The following is a 27,713-nucleotide window of genomic DNA, read 5'->3' as shown; positions in this document are numbered from 1 at the left end:
CAAACCAATCAACCATGTGACTGACAGCAACCACCGGCGGCCACCATCCCCTCCACAGCTCTGTGTCAGGACATCACCTGAGAGATTGTATTTGCAACTTTCTTTCATAAGTATCTTAAAACCATTTTGTCCAATTTCACAAGGAGATGTCATCTATCCATTTTCTCTTCCTAGAGAACAAAAGGAGATGAATATCATATACACTTCATCTCTCTGGATTATTCAAATCTAATTGTTCCTTTATCACCTTCTGATTTCTGGTCTACACAGAACACTCTACAAATTTTTCTCACCGGTGTTATACCAAAACTGACACATATTCAAGATACTGGAATAATTTCAAGCTACATTATTATTCTAATAATTCCAAGAATTTAGAATTACAATTATCCTCTTTTCTCTCTTTTTTTTTTTTTTTTAAGATGGAGTCTCACTGTTTCCTCCCAGTCTGCAGTGCAATGGTGTGATATCGGCTCACTGCAACCTCTGCCTCCTGGGTTGGCAATTCTCCTGCCTCAGCCCTCGAAGTAGCTGAGATTATAGGCACCCACCACCATACCCAGCTAATTTTTGTATTTTTAGTAGAGACAGGCATTCATCATGTTGGCCAGGCTGGTCTCTAACTCCTGACCTCAGGTGATCTTCCCGTGTATGCTGGGATTACAGGCTTGAGCCACTGCACCCGGCCAATTATCCTCTTTTCATAGATGGATAAACTAACCTAGGCCTTTGAAAATAAACCCTTACCTGAGAGTGAAAAGATAAGACATAGATCTGGAGAATTTGCTTCCAAATCAAATATTTGGAAAAGGACTTTTATCATAAATATACAAATTACCTTACAATTGAACAACAACAAAACCACACAATTTAAATTTAAAATGGGCAAAGACCTGAACAGAAACTGCATCTAAAAATAAATATAAAAAGTGATCCACTGGATTTTCATTAGGTACATGTATATTTAACATTGAAAAAATCCTACTAGCCTAATAGAATATGTAAAATACACAATATAGACAATACCAAATGGTGATGAGTAAGTTATAAAACAGGAACTTTCACCACTTGATGGTGGGAATGATGAAATGGCACATAGACAACTACAGTTAATAATTTATTGTATATTTCAAAATAGCTGGAAGAGAAGATTTAGAATGTGCTTAACACAAAGAAATAATCAATGATTGAGATGAAGGATATCCCAGTTATCCAGATTTGATCACTGCACATAATATTCTTTTATCAAAATATAACATGTAGCATAAAAAGGTTTTGAACGATTACGTATCTACATAAATTAAACATTAAAAAAAAAAACCAAAAAAACACCAAGGCATGGGGATCCAGCTAAGTGCAGATTCCCATTAGATGGGATGTTCTGCATAATCTGTAAACTAATCAGAATCTTTGTGCTTGTAAATGACTTTAGATATCAGCTAGACTACTTGTGTCTAAAGGGAAGTCTCCCAACTTTAACTCTTTTCCTAATGGGTGACGATTTTGAACATAAAAGAAATGCTAACATTTGTTTCTGGTAAGTTTTCTTCTTCTACTGTCAGGAGAAAAGGATTGCAGGGAGGAATCTGAGACCATCTTTCATGTCTCACCTTCAATGTGATTGCCTCAGTAAATTTTTTTCCCATACCCCTGACTAGGAGAAGTCTCATATACATCCTATGAAGTAAAAGCAGAATTCTAAGCACCCCAACTGATTGGATGGACCCTTTCTCTTCACTAAGGAGTTCCAGAGACTCTTGAAAAACTAGCTCAGGTCATGTTAGAAACAGAGGATCAGAAATGCCTCATCATGCACTCCTCCCTTTAGAATTCAAGCACAACTAGCCAGCATTTTCATGAAAACAGAGAACTCAAGGCTCAGAAAACAGATTCTTTGTAGAAGTAAGATACCAAATTCCAACCTGACTCAAGAATAGCATCATATGACAGAGAGCAGGCCTTGAAATGAATCAAAGGCTTTTACCCTAAAATGTATTTCTATGACATATTTTAAAATCGCCCTGCACAGTTATCTTTTGTGAGAGAAATTTACATTCTGCAGAGAATCTCCTTCCCTTTCCAGGTCTTTTGTTATCCTGAAGGGATCAGCTAAGAGTCCAGCATCTTTTAAAGGTCTTAATAGAAAATATTTGTCATCTATTGTCTCTAAGGGTGGCCACATAAGAGACTCCTTCAGTAATAAGAATCTTGTTCTCCAAAACCCATTATCTTAACCCAGACACTTTGTTATACTGATTTCAGGTCTTTAGATAAAAAACTTAAGTCTTTCAATCAATTGCCAATCAGAAAATCTTTGAATCCACCTGTAAGCTGTAATCCCCTCCCACACTGCCTCACTTCTAGTAGTTTTGTCTTTATTGACCAAGTCAACACATATCTCACATGTATCAATTGATGTTATTAAATTGAAGCTGCAATCAAGCCACTTTGGGCACATGTTCTCAAGATCTTGTGGGACTGTGTCACAGGGCATGGCCCTCACATTTGGCTCAGAATAAATCTCTCTAAATATTTTGCAAATTTGGCTTTTTATTAATAGTTCTAACAGAACCTACTCTGTGGTCTTTGTTACATCCACAAGCATGATATTAACAAACATTAGTTATTAAAATAAGCACATGTTGGCAATTTCTTATGAAGTTACACAGAGACCTTCTATGGGATCAAGTGTAAATGTTTCAAAGTATTTATGCAAGTTATTTCAAAATTTACGTTCCAAAGATACTTCTATCAGATTCCTTATGTCAGCTAATTATTTGCTTTATGACTTCTGCATTTTTGTAGATGATCACAATTTGTTTTATGAGTTTTTTGTAGATGATCATGCCCTATCTCTTCTGTGCCTTTACTGTAGAAAACTGTGAAACTACTCAGGACTACATCTGAAAGTCCTTACTGCAGTGGGTGCCAGAATTGCTGTGGGTTTCCTCTGCAGCCACCAGACACTCAGATTCATTCAGTGAAATCTTAATTTTGTTTCCTGCTTGGCTTTGGGCCTTAATCTTGTGTCATCTGGAAAGACTGTCTTTCAGGTCCCTGTGGTCATCCCAGAGCCACAAGGACCTGACAACTGTCAATGTGGTGGGAGGGGTTGCACTGAACAGACACTCTCTGTCCTTCTGAGGGAGCCACACTCCAGGCAGACATCACAGTCCTGACTCAGGGTGTCCTTCCAAGTATCCCTGCCCCTCCTGCGGGTGTGATGCTGATCCATGCATTTTCCTCCCATTCCTGGGTAGAGGGTCTTCTTGTTTGTTCCCAGATCTTCTTCCAGCAGCCACTATGTCTTCCCACTGATGTCTTCAGCTTCCTCTTTTCTGCCCTTCCCAGCAGGATGAGGCTGTTTTTCCAGAGGGAAGAAAGAGGAGATGGGATATGAGACTGTTATTCTTAAGAGAATGGACAGAGCTTCGGAGCTTTCCTTCCTTCCATCCCAGTTTCTATGAGTTCCTCCAGTGCCTGTAACACGGAGGTGTTAGTGGCTTTGCCCCAGTATGTTAATTCTTTGGTAATGTCGTGGTGGCAGGGGAGGTGGGTCTGGATGCATTTCAGCCACAGCCGCTGTTCCGCTTTCCCACACAGAAACATCTTGGGAGGGAGAGGCTGGAGATTTTTGTGATGTCTCCTCAGTCCTGGCAGAAAAGGTTTCAATAGCAGTAGGAATCCTCAGTTGTATGTCCTCTGATAATTTAAACAATAACTTCTTTACTATACTCAACTCTAAACAATCTGAAGAATATGTGTAATTTAATCCTGCATTCACTTACATGACATTTGCTGGCCTCTGCCTCAGATAAGGTCATATTCTCTTCCTGTTTGTTCCTGCAGGTCACTGAGTTTCACAAGATGTAAGGTCCCTTGTTTGTCCTATAACATCAATAATCTGATGTTTTAAAGAAAATGTGCTAATTTGCAGCTCAGTAAGGTTAGTTGTAAAAATAATACATTTTTTTTTCTCTTGGATGCCTGCATCTCCAGGCTGAGTAGAAGCTTTATTTGTAACACTCAGAAACTGGAAATAACAAAAATGTTAAGGAGCTGTGTAAATAGCAGGGGCACACTCATTAACTGGAATTCTGTTCTTCATTACAACGAACACATTCCTCATACACAACCAAATTACTGACTCTCAAGTAATTATGCTGAGCAAGAAGCCACACAAATGAAATAGAAACTAAGATTTCTCTTTAACCAAATCTTGAAAAATAGATCTGAAGCAACAAACGTTGAGGGACAGACTCAGTATGGTGAGAGAAAAATGACTGGGAGGCAGGAATTGGAGGAATCCAGGGAAACTTTTAAGTGTAATTCATCGTTACCTTGATTGTTACTTGGGAAGCACAGGTGAGCACATGTGAAATTGCATTTTTTTCCTTTGGAGACATGATCTTGCTTTGTCATCCGAGCTAGATCTCAGTGGTGAGATCATAGCTCTCTGCAGCCTCAGACTCTGGGTCTCCACCAACCCTCCTTCTGCTGCCGTACATAGCTGGGAATACTGGTATGTAAGACCATGCTCGACTTCAGAGCTTATTAAAATGCACACTTTAATTAAGCAACATTTATTGCACAGCAATAATGCCTCAATACGAGTATTGCAAATAAGTGGATAATTTTTTCAATAAAGATTGATAGAAAGATAGACACTAACATGAGAAAATGCGTGACACCCAAGAAAATAAAACTGTAGGAAATGTGCTTTTCTTTACAATTGTTAGGTTATCACAACAGTGCATACACATCACACCGTGTTCTCATTACAGAGAAGAGGTTCTGCAAACCTCACTAGCTGCGACCCCTGTGTGCTGGGCTTGGTTCAGGGAGCAGTCAGGTCCAGTGGTGAGAAGCACAGGTCCAGATACCCAGGCTCACTCTGACCAAATGTGAGCACTGGGGACATTGCACAACCCATCTGTGCTTTTGCTAGGAATTTCTCATCTGTAACATGGAAATGACATTGATACCACATACCATGTATCCTCTGCATATGTAAAAATAAAAGATGATTGGTGCTAACTTAATATACACAGTTTATGTAGATCGACTGTATCTCAATACCACTGTTTTAAAATAGAAATTACAAAATTATAAGTTTTATAGGTTTTAATATTTTATCACAGAACAAACTTTCAATAAGAAACCACAGTTTCTAAATGCTACCAATATCACAAATCTCCCCCAGGACACTCCTCATGCTCTTAGCCCCACTGTCTCCTCAGGCCTCTCACCCCAGAGCTTGCTAAATAGTAGGAGACATGCAAATAGAGCCCTCCCTCTGCTTATGAAAACCAGCCCAGCCCTGACCCTGCAGCTCTGGGAGAGGAGGCCCAGACCTGGCATTTTCAGGTGTTTTCATTTGGTGATCAGGACAGAGCACAGAGGACGCATCATGGAGTTTGGGCTGAGCTGGGTTTTTCTTGTTGCTATTTTAAAAGGTAATTCATTGAGAACTATTGAAATTGAGTGTGAGTGGATAAGAGTGAGATAAACAGTGGATACATGTGGAAGTTTCTGACTGGGGTTTCTTCTTGTTTGCAGGTGTCCAGTGTGAAGTGCAGTTGGTGGAGTCTGGGGGAGGCTTGGTACAGCCTGGGGGGTCCCTGAGACTCTCCTGTGCAGCCTCTGGATTCACCTTCAGTGACCACTACATGGACTGGGTCCGCCAGGCTCCAGGGAAGGGGCTGGAGTGGGTCTCAAGTATTAGCAGTGGTAGTGGTAGTACCACATTGTACCCAGACTCTGTCAAGGGCCGATTCACCATCTCCAGAGACAATGCCAAGAACACAGTGTATCTGCAAATGAACAGCCTGAGAGCCGAGGACACGGCTGTCTATTACTGTGCGAGACACACAGTGAGGGGAAGTCAGTGTGAGCCCAGACACAAACCTCCCTGCAGAAACGTTCAGGGGAAATCAGCTGCAGGGGCTGCTCAGGACCCACTGATCAGAGTCAACCCCAAAGGCAGGTGCTATAGAGGCTGATTTCCTGTCAGGATGTGGGACCTCGTCTTCTCCTCACGGTTTCTCCAGTGAACCTCTCTAAGTTTAGAATTCTGTGCTTCCTAATGTCATCTCTACATATTTTTAAAAGTATTTTAATATGAGGACCTATTCTCACATGCACCAAATGCAGATTGACGTTTACTGAGATGAAAAGGCCTCAACTATGGCCACCAAGATCAGAGTCCTGAGGAAGCTCAGGGGTGCCTGGTGAGTCGTCTCCAATCATGCCCAGTACAGAATCCTCAGGGAGATTCCTGGACTAGAACAGTCTTTAGCTAAGGACTCTGATAGCAGTCAATAGAGAGGCTGGGCCAGGGTCAGTGTCATGTAGAAGCTCACGTTTCTCATCTGACCCTTCTCCTGACACTAAATCCAATCAGCATCAGCACTGACCTGGTGCTCCTTCCCTCCCTATCCATGTTCTTTCTTTGGAGTGTTTGTTCTCCCTTTTTTATTTGCTTTCCCTGCTTCCTGAAAAAGAAACAGATGGTCTCTGTGGTCTACACTCCAGGGCTCAAGGCATTTTCTTGGAGCTCAGGTGGGGCTCAGGCTGTGGCTCCTGCAGCCACATGGGAAAGGCTGACGGGACTTCCTTCCCTCCCCATCTGCTCAGGACTCTCCACTGTGTTGTGTGTAGACTCATCTGCGAATGCAGTTGGCTGATAATAGTGAAGAGGATAAACTTATTTTATCAAAATGGGATGTGGATGTGGAATTAACCCTGTTCAAGCCGTCAGAGTCATCTGCTTCAGAAGTAGTGTTAGTGTTAGAAAGAGCTTGTGAAATTTATTAGAATCAAGATGGAGCCACTTGTGTTAAAACCCTAACGAATGAATCTGGGGAAGGCCATGAAGGAGGGTTCTAACACACATGTTCCTGATAACAAGAACTATCATAGACTCTGCACCGCCACAACCTTGCACAAAAGCCATCACAACCTTAAAAGAATTACTTCTCCAAGTATATCTGCCCAACAACTGCTTGTTCAACCTTACACTGATGTTACCCCTGTTATTGATCCTTCTAGCCCAGGATAATTGTCTCAAAACAGCTGACGTAACTCTCCTCATTTTTCCTTAATTCTTTATCTTCCTTTACCAACCTGAATGCACCCATACATATTTCCATTGCAATGCACATCCTAGAATAAATGTTACCACATTTTAAAATCTCTTTATGTCTGTTATTCAGGGTTGACAAGCTACAGGTGGACATGCCACATTTCTGTGAGACGTAGAGGATGACAGACTTTGGAGACGTCTAGGAATATCCAATGTCCATAAGATCATCTATAAATAAGTGCAGGCTGGAAGTCCCAGAGACAGGTGAAGCTGCCGAATTACCATGGAATTTAATTTTATCCAGTTCTGCTCCGATGGAATCTGGTCCACTCATTTTATCATTGACAATCTACCTAACCTAGAGTCAACTGATGACAGTTTTAATAACATCTATTAAGTAAATTCAGAACCACATATATATATATATATAAAAATATGTGTGTGTGTGTGTATATATATATATATATATTTGAGATGGAGTCTCACTCTGTCACCCAGGCTGGAGTTCAATTGCACGATCTCAGCTCATTGCAACGTCCACCTCCTGGGTTCGAGCAATTCTCTTGCCTCAGCCTCCAGAGTAGCTGGGACTACAGGCACATGCCACCACATCTGGCCAATTTTTGTATTTTTAGTGGAGACGGGGTTTCATCATATTGGTCAGGCTTGTCTCAAACTCCTGACCTCAGATGATCCACCCAACCCAGCCTTTCTTTTTTTATTTTTTTATTTTTTTAAATTTTTTATTATTATACTTTAAGTTCTAGGGTACATGTGCATAACGTGCAGGTTTGTTACATATGTATACTTGTGCCATGTTGGCGTGCTGCGCCCATCAACTCGTCAGCACCCATCAACTCGTCATTTACATCAGGTATAACTCCCAATGTAATCCCTCCCCCCTCCCCCCTCCCCATGACAGGCCCCGGTGTATGATGTTCCCCTTCCCGAGTTCAAGTGATCTCATTGTTCAGTTCCCACCTATGAGTAAGAACATGCGGTGTTTGGTTTTCTGTTCTTGCGATAGTTTGCTGAGAATGATGGTTTCCAGCTGCATCCATGTCCCTACAAAGGACACAAACTCATCCTTTTTTATGGCTGCATAGTATTCCATGGTGTATATGTGCCACATTTTCTTAATCCAGTCTGTCACTGATGGACATCTGGGTTGATTCCAAGTCTTTGCTATTGTGAATAGTGCCGCAATAAACATACATGTGCATGTGTCTTTATAGCAGCATGATTTATAATCCTTTGGGTATATACCCAGTAATGGGATGGCTGGGTCATACGGTACTTCCAGTTCTAGATCCTTGAGGAATCACCATACTGTTTTGCATAATGGTTGAACTAGTTTACAATCCCACCAACAGTGTAAAAGTGTTCCTATTTCTCCACGTCCTCTCCAGCACCTTTTGTTTCCTGACTTTTTAATGACTGCCATTCTAACTGGTGTGAGATGGTATCTCATAGTGGTTTTGATTTGCATTTCTCTGATGGCCAGTGATGATGAGCATTTTTTCATGTGCCTGTTGGCTGTATGAATGTCTTCTTTTGAGAAATGTCTGTTCATATTCTTTGCCCACTTTTTGATGGGGTTGTTTGTTTTTTTCTTGTAAATTTGTTTGGGTTCTTTGTAGGTTCTGGATATTACCCCTTTGTCAGATGAGTAGATTGCAAAAATTTTCTCCCATTCTGTAGGTTGCCTGTTCACTCTGATGGTAGTTTCTTTTGCTGTGCAGAAGCTCTTTAGTTTAATTAGATCCCATTTGTCAATTTTGGCTTTTGTTGCCGTTGCTTTTGGTGTTTTAGACATGAAGACCTTGCCGGTGCCTATGTCCTGAATGGTATTACCCAGGTTTTCTTCTAGGGCTTTTATGGTATTAGGTCTAACATTTAAGTCTCTAATCCATCTTGAATTAATTTTCGTATAAGGAGTAAGGAAAGGATCCAGTTTCAGCTTTCTACTTATGGCTGGCCAATTTTCCCAGCACCATTTATTAAATAGGGAATCCTTTCCCCATTTCTTGTTTTTCTGAGGTTTGTCAAAGATCAGATGGCTGTAAATGTGTGGTATTATTTCTGAGGGCTCTGTTCTGTTCTATTGGTCTTTATCTCTGTTTTGGTACCAGTACCATGCTGGACACTTACACTCTCCCAAGACTAAACCAGGAAGAAGCTGAATTCCTGAATAGACCAATAGCAGGCTCTGAAATTGAGGCAATAATTAATAGCCTACCAACCAAAAAACGTCCAGGACCAGATGGATTCACAGCTGAATTCTACCAGAGTTACAAGGAGGAGCTGGTACCATTCCTTCTGAAACTATTCCAATCAACAGAAAAAGAGGGAATCCTCCCTAACTCATTTTATGAGGCCAACATCATCCTGATACCAAAGCCTGGCAGAGACACAACAAAAGAAGAGAATTTTAGACCAATATCCCTGATGAACATCGATGCAAAAATCCTCAATAAAATACTGGCAAACCGGATCCAGCAGCACATCAAAAAGCTTATCCACCATGATCAAGTGGGCTTCATCCCTGGGATGCAAGGCTGGTTTAACATACGCAAATCAATAAACATAATCCAGCATATAAACAGAACCAAAGACAAAAACCACATGATTATCTCAATAGATGCAGAAAAGGCCTTTGACAAAATTCAACAGCCCTTCATGCTAAAAATGCTCAATAAATTCGGTATTGATGGAACGTACCTCAAAATAATAAGAGCTATTTGTGACAAACCCACAGTCAATATCATACTGAATGGGCAAAAACTGGAAAAATTCCCTTTGAAAACTGGCACAAGACAGGGATGCCCTCTCTCATCACTCCTATTCAACATAGTGTTGGAAGTTCTGGCTAGGGCAATCAGGCAAGAGAAAGAAATAAAGGATATTCAGTTAGGAAAAGAAGAAGTCAAATTGTCCCTCTTTGCAGATGACATGATTGTATATTTAGAAAACCCCATTGTCTCAGCCCAGAATCTCCTTCAGCTGATAAGAAACTTCAGCAAAGTCTCAGGATACAAAATTAATGTGCAAAAATCACAAGCATTCTTATACACCAGTAACAGACAAACAGAGAGCCAAATCATGAATGAACTTCCATTCACAATTGCTTCAAAGAGAATGAAATACCTAGGAATCCAACTTACTAGGGATGTAAAGGACCTCTTCAAGGAGAACTACAAACCACTGCTCAGTGAAATAAAAGAAGACACAAACAAATGGAAGAACCTACCATGCTCATGGATAGGAAGAATCAATATCGTGAAAATGGCCATACTGCCCAAGGTAATTTATAGATTCAATGCCATCCCCATCAAGCTACCAATGAGTTTCTTCACAGAATTGGAAAGAACTGCTTTAAAGTTCATATGGAACCAAAAAAGAGCCCGCATTGCCAAGACAATCCTAAGTCAAAAGAACAAAGCTGGAAGCATCACGCTACCTGACTTCAAACTATACTACAAGGCTACAGTAACCAAAACAGCATGGTACTGGTACCAGTTCAGCCTTTCAAAGTGCTGGGATTACAGGTGTCAGCAACTGCACCAGGATAACACCACATATATTAATTTTGGATTGAATAACTACAAAGTCTACCCTAATCGAGTGTACCATAAAACTTTCCATTACCCAGAGGGAAGAATCTTTGACATGAGATCTAAGTTCGTAATTTTTTAAGGTATAAAACTGACCATTTTAAGATCAGACGATTATGATTTTGCTAATGAGTTGTAGAAGTTGCATGTATACTGTGGATATTAACACTTTTTCAGATGCATGACTTACAATTATATTCCCATTCTGTCGGTTGGAATTTTTTCCATGCTTTGCAAAATCTTTTTGTTGTGATGTAGTTCCACTTGTTCAATTCTGCTTTTGTTGTCTGTGACTTTAATATGAAATACAGGAAATCATTCTTATTATTTTCTGGGTAGGGGAAATTTTACAGTTACAAGCCATACATTTAACAATCTATCCCATTTAGAGTTGATTTTTGTGTTTATTCTAAACTAAAATTCTTAATTCTTTGCATGTGTAGATCCAGTTTTTCTAACATCCTCTTAGAGACAGACTATGATTTATTCATTGTGTATTGTGGGTTTTCATGCTGAAAATCAATTTGCCATAGATATATCAGTTTATTTCTGAGCTGTTTCTATATACTATTGCCAATACAGTCCTGTTTTTATTTATGTATCAAAATGTGCATATTTTGTGAATTTCAACGTGCTGTTCAGAACCTGTGCATGCCAACAACTGTGTTTCTCAGCGCACTCTTGGACTTGTGAAGCCCTCACAGACCCTCTCCCTCATCTGTGCCATCTCTGTATTCTCCATCACAACCAGTGCTTCCTGCTGGATCTGGATCCATCAGCCGCCAGGGAAGAAACTGGACTGGATCAGGTGCACAGCTCATGATGGAGTGCACAACCTAACTCACTCCTCAAGAGGAGTCCAGGTACCATCTCCAGATCCACATGCAAAAAAACAGTTTTTCCTATAGCTGAGCGACCTGAACAACAAGTACACAGTCATGAATTCTTATTAAAAAAACACAGTGAGGGGAAATCATTGTGAGCCCAGACACAAACCTCCTGGCAGGGGCGCTCAGGAGCAACAGGAGATGCTCATGACACCAGGAGGCACTCAGGACACACACCAAGGAAGGTGCAATTGCAGGGAAAAGGTGCTGGAGATGGGATTTGGCATCATCATTATATTTCACCACTAGACACCTAGTTTATTCTCATGTACGTGATTCTTTGTATTATTAGAAAGTGTCATTTATACAAATATATAACCATATGCAGGTGCATCAAGTCATCCTCTCCATCTTACGTGGACCTTTTCCCTTAAGACTCTGAGTCCCTGTACTTATTTGAGCACCTCATAAATTACGGTCAGTTATGTACAATCTCTTTCTCTTCTTTTTCCCTTCTTCTCTTCTACTCTCTCAGTCACAATCTCACACACACACAGAATTCTACAACTTCGATTACCTGATGTGCTGAAAACCATAGATTAAAGTGCAGTTTTCCCAGCTTACCAGCTGTTCATATTGTTGTAAGAATAAGAACGTTGTGTTTCTCAGCTATGTACTTTTCTAAGATAATACCACTTAAAAAAAAAAAAATAATAGCCAGATAGTGAAAGCAATCCAAATATCAATCAGCAGCTTAATTAATAAATACATTGTGGTAAATTCATTCACCGGAAAAAACATCTATTGTTACAATAAGGTACTGCTGACTACACTCAAAAGTAAGGGTAAATTCACAAGTACATATGATGAGTAAAATACGACAAACACATACAAGTCCATACATACTATTCCACTTTTATAAACTCTATTATATGAAAACCAATCTAATGTTACATAAAGAAAACCAGTAGTTGACTCTGGACGTAGTGTGAGAAGGGGAGGTCTGGAAGCAGGAAATATAGGAAAACAAAAGGAAATGTTGAGTACAGTTGAGTTTTTTTCTATGTTGAGAAAGGTAATGGTTATGTCACTATTTTTCAAGTTATACACATTATGGGAGGGCCACTATTTGCTTTTTCACCTCATTAAACTATTACAAATTTAAACACCTAGAATATGGTAGAAAATGAGTTAGAGATGAATGAAATATAGAAGATATTAAAAAAGAAAATCACAGAACAATGGCGTAAGAACTTCACTCATCAAACTGAATAAATTTTAAATTTCTCAACACAGAATTAAAGATTTCATTAAATATATAAGAGAAATCAAAGACTCCAGAATATACACATGAATAAACCCTAAGTCTACCTATATTCCTAGGGAAACACTAGAATACAACAATATAATGTCATGATTTTATTACATAATGGGAGTAAACAAACCATACCAGGCATGCCAGCTCTCTTCTGGAGTTGGGTCAGGGAACAGGTGTATCCTGTGGTGAGGAGCAGTGGCACCAAGCTCACAGCATCAGTTCTAGTTGACACCAAAAATAGGCCAAGATATCACAACTAAAATGCAGTATGGATGTCATATCTGTCGATGCCACACACTGCCCCACGTGAATATGGAAAGGTTAATTACCTCTGGAGGTGTCTGCCAAGAGTAGTGCTGGTCTCTCAGGAATGTCCAAAATGGCTTGGTCGAGCAAGAAAAGAGACTGGCTCAGGGTTCCTATAGTGGTTTGGTGGTGGAGGCAGAGTGAGGGGTCTCACTCACAGAAAGGAGTTTGTGGGGTGTGAACCTCCAAATGGCTTCAAATAGGGAATTCCTGTGATTCCTGACTAGATTTACCTCATATGGGAAAGAAAAGAGATGAGGGAGGAATGAGTGTTAAGTTATCAGCAGTCAGACATAAGAAAAATAGTCTGATGACTTATTCTATGTAGAAACTATAAAAATCATGAATAAAAAAGATCAGCCCAATATGGGTGGACAACAACCAGGTCTACACAAAATGAGAAGACTGATTTTAAGAATAAGCAAATAATAATGAAAAGGAGGAGGAAAATGAGGAGAAAGAGGTGAAAGGCACGGGGCAGGGCATTAGACAAGCGTTGTGTTCCAATGACTTTTGTGGAGAATTTTCACTCTCTAAGATCATCTGCCTATAATGTCTTAGGTGAGATGCCTGTTCCAAAACATCAGAAGCACCAGAGGATTTCTAAGGATTCTCAGTTTAATATCTTCTATTTGAGTAGCCTTACAATAGTGTACAATTCTTGCCTATTACTATTAAAATTAGAGATAGGGTCTTACTCTTTCACACAGGTTGGAGTGCAGTTCACTGTTACCTTGAACTTCCGGCCCAAACAATCCTCCTGTTTCAGCCTCTTGACTATGTAGGACTAGAGGGGTGCATCACCAAACCCAGCTGATTTTTTAAAAAAGTTCTTTCATAGAAATGGGATCTCTCTATGTTGCCCAGGCTGGTCTCAAACTCCTAGTCTCATATGATTCCCCTTCTTCTGTTTTGCTTCTCAAAGTAGTGGAATTAAAGGCATGAGCCACCACATCTGGTCTGAACTGATTATTTAGTTGCAAAATATCAACCCAAGAATACTCCCTGAATTTTTTTCTGCAGTATTTTGGTTAATAGTGCCTGATAATATTTATTCCAATATGATTCAACAGGAGATTTTTTTCCTGATGTTTCTTCTAATGGACATAATTTCATGGTTGAAGATCACAAAATACTGTTAAAAGATGACATGAAAGGCAACATTAAACTTTCGGTGATTGCAGTGAATATAAAACAAAAATTACTTTCAATATTGTGTAACACAGGCATGCAATAGGACAAAGGTGAGCAATGAGGGTAAAATTTCTAAATGTATGAATCTTTCAGCTCCCGGGTCATAGGGCAGTAACTGATGTGTCCTGAGGGAGGGACCCTGATGTCATAGTGCTAGTGGGGTAACTCTTGGCCAAGAGAGTTTCCATATTTTATTAAAGTTTTATAATTTTTTATTTAAAGATGCCAATTTATCAACATACCCAGATTATTGTGAGATGGATTGATTCTGTATGATGTGAACAATGGCGATGCCTTCCATGTTTAGATAATATTACACACCAGCTTACGATTGAGTGTTTGATGTAATGATGCACCCGAACATTATTCCAGTTTTCATACTAATGTTTCATTTTTCTCTTTATTTTCATTTGTTTCAAATTCATATGTCAGGTCTCTAACGTGTAGGAATTCACTTAAAAGTGTCTTTTCTTGTTGTCTATTTTGACGGGGCTTCCAGAAGATTTAAAAACTTCCTCTGCCTGCAGCACATTTTAGATTCTGTGCTACTGTAGAACATCTGTATTTAATCCTGGTCTTTGGTTAATTTACAAGCTCTACTAAGTGCAATAACTTCTGCCTTCTGAGCTGATTTACATCAGGTAGGAGAATATATCCTAAATGAAAATTTGTATTAGTGATATAAATTATTATTTCATAACCACCACTTTTATCAAGTGTTATTCATTAAGAAACAAGTGCATTAAAGTGTTTTATTTACTGACAATTTATCAGTTGCTGAAGGGCATTAGACTAAAGGGTCCATATTCCTGGGTCCTTATTCCTAGGAAGGCATCGTGACCCTGAGTCTGGGCGTGACCTTGCGAGTGTTTCTCACCCTCCACCAGATGAGATGCTGGTCTGTGTGTTCTTGCCTCTTCCCCTGTGGTAGTGTCCTCCTGCTTTCCCCAGGTGCTCCCTCCCACAGCTCGTGTTCTCCATTGACACCACCACCTTCCAGTTCTGCTGCCCTACCCTGCAGACTAAGGCTATCATTCCACAATATAGAGAGAGGAGCTGCTTCTCAATGGACTTTGGGTGGGGACCTCTGTTCCCATCTCAATCCTGACGGGTTGAAACAGTGTCCCTAGGATTCTGGTTTCAGTGGTTTGCCTTGGCAGAGCAAATTCTTAGTTCTGTAGTGGAAATAAAGGAATTGGATCTGAATATATTTTAGAAGTGTGGGCTCTTCTTTTCTCCCAGACAGACACTTCGAGAAAGGATTTTTATGACTGTCCCCTTCTCCAGGGAAAGGGTTTCAAGATGATAGGTTAGCTTTTAATATGTGGTTCCTTAAAATTTCACACTACAAAATACTTACCACACTCAATTTCAAGCAATCCAATATGTATTTGTATTTTTTTATTGGAGTAGCCTATATTTCATATTCCAGACTCTTCTATATGTAATTTCAAACCCTGGCTTTGTTAATCACTATGAGAACTTACTTATCCCTAAACTTGAGATTTATTGTTGGTTTTGAAACTGTAATTATCCAAAGTATTAAAGAAAATTTGCAAAGTTCCATCTTCCATGTTTATCTATTATTGTTGGTGCAGTTCTAAACATAAGACAAATATATTCATTTTCTATATACATTTCCAAGCTTAGTAGTAGATTTTTTAAGAATGACAAAAAGAATTCAAATATTGTTCAGCTGCTTAATAAAAAAAAGTTAGGGTAAATTTGTTTGCTAGAATACTACCCAGCATTTATAATAAGTAAATGTCTGATATACATAACTACAAGGTAAAACACCTAATTATTTACACTAACTAAAATAAGCCAAACAAGAATATATACCCTGATATTTCATTTTTTACGTTCTGATGAATTAAATTGAATCTGCAGCAATGTAAAGATCAGCAGTTGTCAGGGAAATGAGTAGAAGAAAGAAAGGGAAAAGGAGGAAGAATATAGAAGAACAAAAGGAAATGTTGAGAATTTTCTTGTCCACCTTGATAATGATGATGGTTACATCATGTTTATCAACTACACACTTTAAATATGTGAAAGTTTATTATCTCCGAACTAAAACTTATAAAATTCATTACAAGGAACAAATGGAAACTTAGACAAAGAAGGAGTGACAGAATGATAGAAAAAATGTATATTAAATTTCAGAAATACTTAAGAATTTATCTGCCTGAACCTTAGTTCTCACCATATTTTTAGGTGAATGCTAGAATGCAGCAAAAAACACACATGTTCTCAATACAGGAAATGGGTTCCACAAACCACACTAGGCATGTCCACCTCTGTCCTGGAGCTGGTTCAGGGAGTAATTGGGGCCAGTGATGAGGAGCACAGGCCCAGATACCAGGGTTTACCCGTCCCAGATATCAGCTCTTAGACACATACTGAGCATCTCTACATGGAGAAACCACTGGTTCTGATAAAACACAATTTACACAAGTATGTAAAAATAAAATAGGGTGATCATTTCAAAGTGTTTATCACAGCATAATTTTATAATGAGACAGCATATTTTCCAAATACCATCATTGTCACCAAATTTCTGCAAGGGACAGTCATCTCATCTGGGGACCATCTTCTCAGGCGTCCCACCCCAGTGCTTGCCATATAGTAGGAGACATGCAAATAGGGTCCTCCCTCTCCTGATGAAAACCAGCCCAGCCCTGACTCTGCAGCTCTGGGAGAGGAGCCCCAGCCTGGGATTCCCAGAGGTTTCCACTTGGTGATCAGCACTCAACACAGACCACCGGCCATGGAATTTTGGCTGAGCTGGGTTTTCCTTGTAGCTGTTTTGAAAGGTAATTCATGGAGAACTAGAGATAGTGAGTGTGAGTGGACATGAGTGAGAGAAACAGTGGATATGTGTGGCAGTTTCTGACCTTGGTGTCTCTGTGTTTGCAGGTGTCCAGTGTGAAGTGCAGCTGGTGGAGTCTGGGAGAGGCTTGGTCCAGCCTGGGGGGTCCCTAAGAACTCTCCTGTGCAGTCTCTGGATTCACCTTCAGTGACCACTACATGAGCTGGGTCCGCCAGGCTCCAGGAAAGGGGCCGGAGTGGGTAGGTTTCATGAGAAACAAAGCTAATGGTGGGAGAACAGAATACGCCGCGTCTGTGAAAGGCAGATTCACTATCTCAAGAGATGATTCCAAAAGCATCGCCAGTCTGCAAATGAGCAGCCTGAAAACCGAGGACACGGCCGTGTATTACTGTGCCAGAAACACAGTGAGGGGAACTCAGTGTGAGCCCAGAAACAAACCTCCCTACAGGGGCGCTTGGATCCCCCAGGGGGCGTTCGGGACCCACTGAGGACGGGACAGGTCCCAGGAGCCGGTGCAGGGAGAGGTTTCCTTTCTCATTAGCTGGAGAAGTCAGGTTTGTGTTTGCAGGACTCTGGAGAATTCTAGGCTGTGACATTTTATTACTTGTATTTATTATGAATTTATTATGGTTAGTATTTAAGTTTTAGTAATTTTTAAAACAATATATATATATTTAAGTATACACCTTCATGAAATAAGCATTTCTAATTTTTTGCACCGATTCTTCCAGAGTTTTATTAACATTTGTTGACATCAGCAGCTACAAAGTTATAGGGACACAAATTTATAACCATAGAAAGATGTACAGGCCGGGCGCGGTGGCTCAGGCATGTAATTTCAGCACCTTGGAAGGCCTAGGTTGCCAGATCACATGAGGCCAGGAGTTCGAGACCAACCTGAGCAACACAGTGAACCTCTGTCTCTAGTAAAAATACAAAAATTAGCCGGGCGTGTTGGCACGTGCCTTTAATCCCAGCTACTTGGTAGGCTGAAGCAGGAGAATCACTTGAACCCGGAATGCATAGATTGCAGTGACCTAAGATGGCACCACTGCACTCCAGCCTGAGCGACAGAGCAAGATTCCATCTCAAAAAATAAAAATAAGTTTAAAAAAAAAACAAAGAAAAATACATAAATGCACAGACCTACGCATAATGTGTAGGAATTAATAATAAACATTACAATAAAATAATTCTAAAAATATGTCCTAAAGAATCAAACTTAATGATGAGCTAAATGTAAAATATTAGAGTATTTCATTATTGATTTTGTTTATTTTTAATTGTTTACATCAATTGATTTGTATTTGTTCATTTAACTACTGTTAAATAACGGTCATTTTAAATGTGGTTGTCACAATAAATGATAAGAATTTGAGATGACGAATAATTATCTTAACCATTTCTTATCTTAGTAATTGTATACAGTATTCACAAATCATAACATTACTTCTTACCTTGTAAATATAAGGCGCTGCAGGAGTCGGCGGCCAGCGCGGAGCAGAGGAAGAGGCCGTGACATCCACAGAGAGAAGGAGAAAAACACGCAGCTGAAGACGAGGATGGAGGAGCCGGAGGCCGAGCTCCGAGAAAAGGAGGCAGAGCTGGAAGATCTCCCAAAACAAAGTGAACTCACACCTCAGCTCACGTCAGAGCGCGACGGTCTCTCTGAGAAGATGGAGGCCGCAGAGAGACTATCAAAACCTGGAAGACAAAGCGCGTTCCCTAAAGACAGACGCTGAGGAGAGCAAATCCCGACAGCGCCACCTGGAGGTGGAGGTGAAGAGCTTCCTGGAGCTGCTGGACCGGAAGATCCAGGACTTGCGTGACTTCCGCCCAGGCCTCCCAAGCTGGGAACAGACAACTAGGGTTGGCCAAGGCCCGGGTCCCTGCCCGTGAGTCCCAAGCGTGTGTGTGAGACCAGATGGCGCTAGGACGTTCCCTGTGTGCGTTGCTTCTGTAAATGCAGGCGCAGTTTGTCGTGTCTCCAAACCAGTTGTGCCGTCCACTCCTTTCCAGAATAGAAATCTCCTCTGGCTTCTCGGCCTTGTGGGCGTGTGGACAACTGGAAGATTCTGACTCGGGAATCCAGAGCCAGGTCTACCTTCAACATTTACGCAGTCAGGTCAGGGATGTTTATATCTTTCATAAGGGCTGTTGCAACCATATGAACTGAACAAAAAATTTTTCTAATCCAAATACTGATATTCTTTTCACCAAGCCACCGGAGTCCTTTTATCCAATAGCATTCAGAGTATTTGAACGCCCACCAGGCGCCAACCCCGGAGGGAGCAGAGAGAAAACAACATTCCTCTCGGTCAACATCGAGAGGCTTTAAAACAACTGTTTAGTGGAGACTTACCGAGAAATGGAAAACAGGTTTCTGGTGGCTGCATTTTCTGGCCTGGGAATCGCCTCCATCCCCGATCCTGCCCCCTGCCCCCCAGTTTGTGTGGTTGCGACAATGTTCCTTTTTCGGTTTTAATTTCTGAGCAGATGATTGTGGTGTGGGAACAGCACACAGTGAGGGTGTCTAGCACATGCCTGGCACAAAGTAGGCGCTTAACAAATATTTGCGCAGCTCATGCCTGTAATCCTAGCGCAATGGGAGATTGAGGCAGGCAGATCACCGACCTTAAAATAATTATTTTTTTCAAGGCCCTACTCAAAACCAGGGTATTATTAGAGGTGTAATAATTGGGCCAATATTGAAAATACATTCAATTTAGTTCATGTGATCTCAAATATCTTTTTTAAAAGTTGTTCTGTTGTAATAGAACACAAAATATTAGTAATTTACACTAATGACACAGGTTACAATATTGTATATATAATTTAGTGTCATTTGATTGGAAAAAATACATGTTCCTCATGTCTTGACTATTTTTTCCTTCCCTATGAAATGTATGCTTATAAATTATTAAGTTTCAGGTGTTACCGTTATCTTTTTGATTTCTGGGATTTAATTTTAGTAGGTATACTCAAATGCATTTTGTTAATTCACATAACAATGTTCATACTTTGGAGAGATTTTAATATTAATTTTATTGTTTGCTGAATTTCAAACTATTCTACCTTTTGTGTTGTTTTTATGAGATAAATTTTATACATAAGAAAAAAATGCATAGATCTGAAATGTGTCACAAGCTAGTTTCTGGCAAATGTGAATACTGTTGTTCCCAGCACCTAAGGCAGCCTGAAGAGCAAGTCCATCCCCACAACACACGTCTTTCTCTGTGCCTGCGGTCAAATCCTGCATGGGGAAATGTTTCGATTTCTGACTCTATAGATCTATTTTTCCCTGCTTTGAACTTTATATTAATGGAATCAAACTTTATAGACATTTTATTGGTGAGGAACTTCTTTGCTATCTTTGAGGTTAATTCGTGATATTTAATGTATAAAATTACATCAACATATTGACACTTATTCAATTAATGGACTGACTCTGATACGAAAACTCAAAATGTTCATGTACATATGGAGAGAGAGAGAGAGAGAGCAGAGAGATTTTACATCTGAGTCAGCCCATTAAGTAAATAAATGACAATATTTTGATTGATTTTCCTGTCAATACACCTTAAATTTGTTTCCAGTTTATGAATCTTATAAGCAGAGCTGTTACATATATCTTAGTGTAAGTTTTACTACATTCTTTTCATTTTTATTGAGAAAATGTGAAGTATATGTTTCTTTATTCTCAGAGTAAGTTTTTTTTTTCAGTTGTATTGAGGTGTAATTGAAATATTTTAATAATGTATATGTTTGAGGTACACCACTTGATGTTTTGATATTATATTAGCCCATTTTTATATTGCTATGAAGAAATGCCCGAGACTGAGTAGTTTGAAAAAACAAAAATGTTTAATTGGCTTGCAGTTCTACAGGCTGTACAGGAGATGCAGTGGCTTCTCCTTTCCAGGAGACTCAGGAAAGTTATAATCATGGGAGAAGACAAAGGGGAGTAGGCACATCACGTGGCCAGAGCAGAAGCCACAGGAAGTGGTAGGGGGTGTCTACACACTGTTAGACAACCAGATCTCGTGAGAACTCACGCACTGTTGTGAGAACAGTACCAGGTGTTGATTCTAAACCATTCATGAAAGACCCACACCATGACCCAGTCATCACACACCAGGTCCCACCTTCACAACTGAGGATTATAATACAACATGAGATTTGGGACAGGACACAGATCCAAACCACATCCAATATAATTGTAAAATGCTCATCATACTCAAGGTAATTTGTATATCCATCATGTCACAGAGGTACCGCTTTATTTTTTTAAAATGTACTATGGGTGTGAGTGTATGTGTCTGATGAGAATACCTAAGATCTACCCTTTTAGCAAAAATTATTTTACAGTACAGTATTAAATACAGGAACATTGCTGTACATTAGATCTCCAGAATTCATTCACCCTGCACAACTGAAACTATGTACCCTTTGACCAACATCACCCGATTTCCCTCTCCTCCCGGGTCTGGGACACACTATTTTGCTCTCTGCTTTCAAGAGCTTGAATATTTTAGATCCCACATGTAAATGAGATCATGCAGTGTTTGTCTTTCTGCATCTGGCTTGTTCCACTTAACATCATGTCCTCCAGGCCCATCCGTGTTGTTGCAAATGTCAGAATTTCCTTCTTTTCAAAGCCAAATAAAATTCAGTTTTATATATACACATTTTTTATACATTCATCCATTTACAGTCATTAAATTATTTTACAAATCTACACTATTACTAATAATCTTGCAACGAACATGTCTTTGGCAAAATAATTTTATTCCCTTTGAATATATAACAAGAAGTGGGATCACCAGATTATATGACAGCTTTATTTTCAACTCATCGAGTAATCAATCCTACCACAGCATATTCCCTTTTCCCCACATTCTTGCCAACATTTGTCATCTATTACATTTCTGAGAATAGCCATATTAACTGGTGTGAGGTGATATCACATTGTGCTTTTTATTTCAATTCCTCTGATAATTAGGAATGTTGAGAACCTTTTCGTTTTCTATTTGCCATGCATGTATCTTCTGAAAAAAATTATCCAGGTTTTTGCCCTTTTTTATCAGGTCATTTGTTATTTCCTATTGCGTTGTATGGGTTATTTATACATTTGGGTAGAACTTCTCGTCAGATACATAATTGCACATAGTTTTTCCTGTGCTTTGTTATTAAATTCAAAGAAATCAGTTCCGAATTAATGGCAGGAAAATTTTTTTTCCTCCATGTCATTTATAAGTATATGGCTTCAGGTATTATGTCCATTGTTAGTTGATTTTTATATGGAGTTAAAGAAGGCCTAATTTTATTTCTTATGCATATGGATGCCCGGTTTTCACACCATTATTGAAAAGACCATCCTTTCTCTACTGTGTGCTCTTGGCACAGAAAATCAGGAAGAGACATAATGACTAAAGAAAATAGATGAATATTCTTGATGAACACAGACCTAAACATCCTCAACAAAATACTATCAAATGGAATCCAGAAGCACTTTAAAATGTGATACACGATGGTCAAGTGGGCATTACCCCTGGGATGCAAAGCTCATTCAATATCTACAGTAACTGTGATTCACAATGTAATCAGAATAAAAGCAAAAACCATATTATTATGTCAGTGGTTGCTGAGAAAGCTTTTGATGGGATCCAACATCCACTCATGATAAAAACCCTCAACAGACTAGACATCAAAGCATCATACGTCAGCATAATAATAGCCATCTATGACAAACCCACAGTCAACCTCATACTAAATGAGCCAATTCATACACTTGTCTTTATAAATTACCCAGTCTTAGGTGTTTCTTTATAGTGTGAGAATGGACTAACAGCATCCAAATAGGAAAGGAAGTCAATCCGTCCATCTTCACTGATCATATAATTCTATACCTAGAAAATCCTAAAAACTCTGCCAAAATAATTCTAGAATAAACAACTTTAGTAAAGTGTCAGGATATAAAATCGATGGACAAAAATTGCCAGCCTTTCTATATGCCAACCACATCCAAGCTGAGAGTATAATCAAGAACACAATCCTATCCAACTTACAATATCCATAAAGAAAAGGAAATGCCTGGGAATACAGACAACAAACAAGGTGAAAGATCCCTACAAGGAGAACTACAAAACACAGCAGAAATAAGTCGTAAATGACACAAATAAATGGGAAAACATCTCATGCTCATGGACTGGAAGAATCAATATTGTAAAAATTGTCATACTGCCCAAAGGAATTCACAGATTCAATGCTATTTACATAAAACTATCATCATTCTTCACAGAATTAGAACTAAATCTATTCTAAAATTTATATGGAACCACAAAAGACCTTGAATAGCTGAAGCAATCCTAAACAAAAAGAACAATGCCAGAGGCGTCATAATACTGACCTTAAACTATACCATAACGTCTTGCTAACAAAAGCAGCTTGGTACTGGTACGAGAGCAGACACACAGAAAAAAAAAATTGATCAACATACAAAACAGAAATAAAGTTGCACACCTGCAACCATTTGATCTTTGACAATGCTGACAAAAAGAAGCAATGGGGAAAAAACTCTGTATTCAGTAAATGGTGCTGGGACAACTGGATTCTGGCAGGTATGCAGAATGCAAGAGTGAAGGAGGCTGTGCAGCTTCTACCCAGATTTCAGATGTGTAGAGAGCCCTGCATACCCAGGAAGAAGTCTGCTGACAGGAGTGGATCCACCACAGAAAGCCTCTACTAGAGCAGTGCCAAAAATGGGGAAAGATGGAGTTGGAGCCCCCATTCAGAGTCCCCACTAGGGCACTTCATAGTAAAGTTGTGGGAATGTGGCCACAACCCTCAAGACCCCAGAATGGTAGAGCCATGGGCAGCTTGCACCCTCAGCCTAGGAAAGCTCCCAGCACTTGATTCTCTCTCCTGAAGGCAGCCCCGTGGTCTGTACCCAGCAAAGTTGTAGGGATGGGATACCTGAGGTTTTGGGGGCCCACACCTTGTTCCAGTGTGCCGTGGTTGAAGTACATAGAGTCAAGAGTGATTATTTTGTAGCTTTAGGATTTAATATCTGCAGTGCTGGGTTTTATATGTGTGTGGGGCCTGTTGGTTGTTCCTTTGTCCAATTTATCCCTTTGGAATTGTAATTATTTACCCAATGCCTGCATCATCATTGCACCTTGGAAGTAAACAACTTTTTATTTTTTAAATTTGCAAGCTCACAGCTAGAGGGAAATTGCCTTAAGACTCAGATGAGACTTTGGACATTTGAGTTGGAGGTTGATCAAGTTAAGATTTTGGAAACTATTGAAAAAAGGTGATTATATTTTGCAATGTAAGAAGAATAGGAGAACTTTGGGTCCTAGAGTGAGATGATATTTAGAGGTTTTCCCCTCCCAATATCATAGTGAAATGTGACCCACAATGTTGGAGGTAGGGCCAACTGGGAGGTTTTGGGTCACGGGGAGATTTTTCAGGACTGGCTTGGCATCCACCCCACAGTAATTAGTGAATTCTTGCTGTATTAGCTACTGTGAGATCTGATTGTTCAAAAGAGTCTGGCAACCCTCCTACACTTCCATACCCTCCCTCCTCACCATATGACACAGCTTCTTCCCCTTTGCTTCCAGCATGACTGTAAGCTTCCTGAGGCCCTCACAAAAAGCAGATGCTGGTGCCATGCTTCTCACACAGCCTGCAGATCTGTAAGCCAAATAAGGCTCTTATCTTTGTAAAGCACTTGGCCTCAGGTATTAATTTATAGCGATGTAAAATAGACTAATGCGCTGCCCAAAGCAATATACAGAGTCCATGCAATTTCTTTCAAGTAACTAATATAATTGATTACTTATTTTTAAAAATCCTAAAATTCATATTGAACCAAAAAAAAGAATCTGAATAGCAAAAGCAATCCTAACCAAAAAGAACAAAGCTGGAAGTACTACATTCCCTGACTTTGAACTACACAACACAAATCTAATAAGAAAGGCAGCATGGTAGAGGTAGAAGAAAATCAAGAGCCCAAACATATAGCCAGATATCTGCAACCAACAGTTCTTTGACAAAACTGACAACATATACACTGGAGAAACAACCCTCTATTCAATAAGTGGTGCTGGGAGAATTAGATGACCTTATGCAGAAGAATAACATGAGACTTCTGTATCATCATAGACACCAGTTAACTGAATATGGAGTCAATGTTTACATTTATAAACTCAAAATATAAAAATACTTGAAGAAAATCTAAAATAAATTCCTCTGGACATTGGCCTAAGCAAATAAAATATGACTAACACTTCAAAAGCAAATGCAATGAAAACAAAATTAGAGAAACAGGATTAGTTGAACCAAAGATCATCTGCACATCAAAAGAAATAACCAACATGGTGAACAGACAACCTGTGAATGGTAAAAAAAAAAAAAAAAAAAAAAAAAGTTTGCAATTTATTCATCAAAGGGCTAGTATATAGAATCTACAAGTAACTCAAATAAGTCAACTAGAAATAACAACTTCATTAAAGAGTGAGCAAAAAACAGATGTTTCTCAAAAGAAGACACAGAAGTGGCCAACACAAATAAGAAAACATACTCAGCATCACCAATCATCTGATAAATGTAAATTACAAACAAAATTATATAGCATCTTCCACCAGTCAGAATGGCTGTTGTTATAAATAATAAACAGCAGGTGTTTGCAGAGAATCATAGGAAAAATAATGCTTTTTATATGCTTGATGAGAATATAAATTTGTACAACCTCTATGAAAACCAATACAGAAGTTTCTCGAAGAACTAAAATTAGAATTACCATTCAACCCTGTAATCCCTCCCAATGGGTATATTCCTCCCAAAAGGAAACTTTTATATCAGAAAAAGTCACCTACATTCCTATTTTTATTGCAACACTAATTTCAATAGAAAAGTCATGTAATCTCTCTAAGTGTCAATCAGTGGAAGATTAGATAGATAAAACATGATAAATGTAACTCATGGAATGCTATGCAGCCATAAAAATTGAAATTGTGTCTTTCACAGCAACATGGATAGGATTGAAGGACTTTATCCTAAATAAAATAACTCCAAAAAATTCTCTTATAATTGGAAGGTAAACGATGGGTACACATGTATGAAGATAAAAACAGTAGACACTGGGGACTGCAAAGGAGGGCAAGGTGAGAGGAAACTGAGGGTTAAAAAGTTACCTACTGGCTCCAATGTTCACTATTGGGTGATAGTTGCACCAGAAGCACAAACCTCATCTCTATGAAATATATTCATGTTACAAAAATGCACATGTCCACCTTGATTCTATAAAAATAAAAACAGAACTAAAACATGAACAGAATTGTGAGACTGCTAGCTAGATTTATCAACAAACAAGGAAAATGCAAAGGAGCAATTCTTTGTTTTGGAACCTTTTCTTATTTTCTGTTCCTATAAGAAATTGTAGACTATTATCCTATATTCGTTTCTGAAGCACTAGCATTAGCCATTTCTCAAAGAAATTCTGGTTCTTTTTTTTCTTACTTTCTTTTATTATTTATTTATTTATTTATTTTTGAGACAGAGTCCAGGCTCACTGCAACGTCCACCTCCCCAGTTCTAGCGATTCTCCTGTCTCAGCCTCCCAGGTAGCTGGGATTACATTGGAATTACAGACATGCAACACCACACCTGGCTAATTTTTGTATTTTTAGTAGAGGCGAGGTTTTACTATGTTGGCCAGGCTGGTCTCGAACTCCTGACCTCAAATGATCTGCCTGCTTCAGCCCGCGAAAGTGTTGGAATTATGGGAATTACTAACTTGAAAATGAATCCAACTTCCAGGAGAGATGAAAATTTCTTTGTGGTGAACGGAGTGAAGATTGGAGATATGGTTGAACACTGAGGTTGTCATATATATATCTACACTCAATATGAAATGATGAAATCAAGTGAGGATCTAGAATGAATTCGCTTGAAACCACAGCATATTCTCAAAGGCTCCTAGTGCTCCATCACAAGGGTGATGAACTTTTGAAACCAGTAAAATGTGAGAGCACAGGAAGTGAAAAAGTTATCACGTTTACATGAAGTTTGTTTAATGTGCCAAGGGCTTGTACAGATTAATCATACACAAATATACACAATGTATGTCTGCATACATAGATGTCTAGAGAATAATCCTCTTAGGGAAAATTCTTCAGTTTACAGAAATCTGTGTAAGTTGTGGATCTCATGGGGGAAGTGTCTCTTTATGAATACTGGTCCATTTTTCAAGTATGGAAAGATTATCTCTGTTGGAGTAGGCTTCTAATTGTGTGGATTTCTTAATTGCTTCTTGAATTGTAACAAATGAACCAAAAAAATGACTAACCGGATTTTCATGGCTGTATTGATAAAAATTTCTTATAAGCTTTCTGTCAATTATTTGAGACTGGTTTTCCTGATTTTTTTCTTCGATAGATACATGTTCACAAGATCTCAGGAAACCACCTCTCAGATGCTAGCTTCCTAGGAAAAGAAGCTTCTGACTAACCATGATGAGCTCGTTTCATCT

The 27,713-nt window shown here is 39.2% G+C and overlaps 1 long non-coding RNA gene and 1 pseudogene across 4 annotated transcripts in view; one reads left to right on the top strand and one right to left on the bottom strand.

Annotated features, from left to right (window-relative positions):
- LOC144330498 (uncharacterized) overlaps nucleotides 1-18,886 on the bottom strand; it is a 48,858-nt gene extending 29,972 nt beyond the window's left edge. For all 3 annotated transcript variants that reach the window (XR_013396753.1, XR_013396752.1, XR_013396751.1), the window contains exon 1: nucleotides 18,631-18,886. This is a non-coding gene — a long non-coding RNA (uncharacterized LOC144330498). The remainder of the gene's footprint in view (nucleotides 1-18,630) is intronic.
- On the top strand, nucleotides 5,308-6,104 carry LOC721119 (immunoglobulin heavy variable 3-23-like; annotated as a pseudogene). Its single transcript, XR_001446518.3, has 2 exons — nucleotides 5,308-5,456; nucleotides 5,560-6,104. The product of XR_001446518.3 is annotated as an immunoglobulin heavy variable 3-23-like (transcript).
- Nucleotides 18,887-27,713: the final 8,827 nt, after the last annotated feature.

Source organism: Macaca mulatta, chromosome 7, assembly GCF_049350105.2.
Source record: "Macaca mulatta isolate MMU2019108-1 chromosome 7, T2T-MMU8v2.0, whole genome shotgun sequence".
In the NCBI taxonomy this organism is placed as follows: Eukaryota; Metazoa; Chordata; class Mammalia; order Primates; family Cercopithecidae; genus Macaca; species Macaca mulatta.
Note: the sequence above shows the minus strand (reverse complement) of the source record. Positions and strands in the feature narration are given on the sequence as shown.